This window comes from Canis lupus, chromosome X, assembly GCF_003254725.2.
Source record: "Canis lupus dingo isolate Sandy chromosome X, ASM325472v2, whole genome shotgun sequence".
Lineage (NCBI taxonomy): Eukaryota > Metazoa > Chordata > Mammalia > Carnivora > Canidae > Canis > Canis lupus.
In genome coordinates, this window is record NC_064281.1 from 80,066,951 (window position 1) to 80,070,201 (window position 3,251).

Consider the following 3,251-nt stretch of genomic DNA (forward strand, 5'->3'; position numbering starts at 1 on the left):
CCTTGGGTGGTCACTTTGTCATACTTCAGTTGTGCAGCTACATAAGTGATGTTTCTGTAACAAAAAAATACACACACACACACACACATATATTATAATTTGTTTGGAATTTTTGCCTGTTGTAGTTGTCATAAGTTTAACACTTGTTATATGTTATCATTCTAAATAAATACTCATTATCATGATTGATTTTGTATTATTTTAAAAGAAAGCCATCTAAACTGTTTAAGTTTCAGATTCCATAGAACCTTCTTTGGACCCTGCCTGACGAAGTCCAAGTCTCCTTGGGCATACAGCCTATATCAATCCACATAGCTTCCTCATGATCCTGAACATATTTGACAACAGACATCACCACACTCTATATTTACACTGTATTTACCTATAAAATGGTGTCCCTTTTATTCCAATCTATTACCCACCTTCAGTTTTCTCAGTGGAGCCAACCACAGTACTTCGTTCTAGTATTTTCTTTACTACCTCATTCATTCATACATACAACTGTGAGTCAGAAGAGCAAGCAATGTGTGGTCTAAAGCCCAGCTATGAGCATTTAAGGTGACCCAAATGACAGGGTCAGATTTTTAGGTGAGCCAGATAATAATCTAATTTCTAAAATGACTAGGATGCATTATATCATAATAGAAATATTTATTAACCTTGTGCACTGCTTGTATTTGAAAACCAGAACCCAAGTCTTCCTCATGTTTGTGAGTTCCTAGATATATGGTTTGAGGTAAAGAGAGGGTACACAATTCCTTCTGGGATGTCATGTTATGGCATTTATTGTAGTGAGGGAGGTGTGCCTCAGACATGCATGTATTCTTCTTGAATGAGTTGGCATTTGGGGTATGGGAGTGGATGATCTTGGCTCCCAAATCTGTGGATTATGAGATACTTTTCAGCCTGAGTGGTTGCTGAGGCAGGCTCTTAGACTGCCCTAATCTGAATCCCTAACCTATCTTTGTATGTCTAGTATGAATGCCCACTTGTCATCTACATTAATGCATTGGGTTAAGGAGACCTTCATCTCCCTCAGTCATAAGGCAGACTGCTGAATATAAGATTCTAAGTTTAGAAGAACTGCACAGAAACTTCATTCACATTTACAGGTCTCTATATCACTGTATGCCAATAAAGAGTAGCACTCTGAGAACTGGAGTGGTGATAAGTGTGAGAATCTTGAATATCTACAATCCCCTCACCCTTCAGCCTGGCAAAAGCAGCCCCCTTGCTATTGGAGGGCAGCCTCCCTATTCCTAAAGACAAGGCAATAATTTCATCTAAGGGACCTACCTCAAAAGACATTGTTTATCTTACCCAACATCTATATCTTTCATTGCTTCCAACTCAGAAGGATAAGGTATCAGCACAAGGATCAAAATGCAGTCTCTCTTTAGGTGGAAAATCCAGAATGAACTGCATGGACTGGCTAGTATGTAGTAGCATTAACTGGAATAGTATATGTTGGAACTGACTTTGAGGTTGACAAATTGGCAAAAAAGGAGACAGAATATTAGTGAATATAGGAGAGTACTTACTGACAAGATAGCACAAACCTGTAACTCAGAATTCAATACTTGGAGCTGCCTTAATATGCTGCTCAAGTGACATCTTTAAGCATGGACAACAGTCTATAGTAAATGAGATAGTAACACTGAACTTCCATGCCAGAATGCTGAAGAATTGGTGAAAAGATCAAAGGGAGTGAAGGTGTTAGAAATGATTTATAGTGTGAGACAAGAGGACCTATCTCTAATGTATTTTCCCTGGAAGGGCAGAGAAGAAACTAATATAATGACTGTGTTGGTGAGGGGAAACACTTATTTTATTTTTTTATTTTATTTCTTAGACTTATTTAGAGAAAGAGCACGAGCGAGGGGAAGGGCAGGGGGAGAGGGAAAGAGAGAATCTCAAGCAGACTTCACCCTCCGCATGGAGCCCAACAGGGGGCTCAATCTCACAACCCAGAGATCATGACGTGAGCTGAAATCAAGGGTCAGACAGACACTTAACTGACTGAGCCACATAGGTGCCCCAGGAAGCACATTTTTTTAGCTCTCCTGTGCAAACCATGATTAGAAGTAACCTATATTTCAATAAAGATAATAGGATTCTAGAATGGCAGGCCCAGGTGGTGGCACAAAACTTTAGGGGCAAGTTGGGCATCATTGCCATAATGTGAAACAAGGTCAGAGTGGAGTAAGGTTATTTTGATTGACAGATATCTGTGGCAATGCCTTCTAGATAGTATTCCAGGGCTAAATGTATGGACAGCTGACTGGGGTATTATGTCTTTTGTACGAACAGAAAAACGTGAGACTTGTCAAGTCAAAGTCTGATGTTAGCAGCTGTGGTGGAATATCATGGTCTCCTTCCAAGTTTTCAGATCTACAGTGAAAGTTGTCCCACTACTCAGGCTATATGACTTAGCATATCTAATAGTTCTTACAGTATCTATGGTGGATAAGGAAGTACTATCTAGTCATTCTAAGCCATAATATGGGAATTGCAACACAGAATCCTGAGGTTCTGAACAAAAGCCATCATATATTCTATACCACTAAATTTCTGGTTATTTAAAAAAACAGCTGCTTGTATGCTATTAAAGGCTTAGTAGCTATAGAGTGGCTAACCAAGAGACAATAAATGATATATACAGTAGCTGCCCACCATAAATTGTGCATTATAAGATTCACTAAGTGATAATGTTTGGCAGGTTTCAGATCAGTCCGCTCTATTGATGGAAATTCTACATTCAGGATCCAGCTTGAGAAGGTGCAAATAAATCAGCAGATTTCACAAACTCTAATGCCATTGACCACTGTTGCAATTATGTCCCTAATGGATTATGGGGTGATCTATGACCAGCCAAAATAAACGGGAATTATCAAGCATAGTGTACAGATGTGTCAGCACAATAAATACTGACGATTGTTGTAAAAGAACTGTCACCATACTTCAGCTTCAGTTGGAATATCCCCCAAAGAATAATGTTGAAGGGAAAAACCTCCCAGTTGGCAGAGCTGTGACCATTCCACCAGATCCTACACTTTGAATGGAAGGAGTAGTAGCTTGAGCTGATGTCCTGAACTGTGAAGAATGATTGTTATGCCAAGGTCTTGGAAGGAGGAGAATTGGAAACTGAAGGAAGTTTAGACAAGAGGCCTGTAGATGGACTATGGGAATGGAAACAAAGCATACGCATCTCCATGCCTTATATTAATGGTCATCCAAAGAATTGACTATAG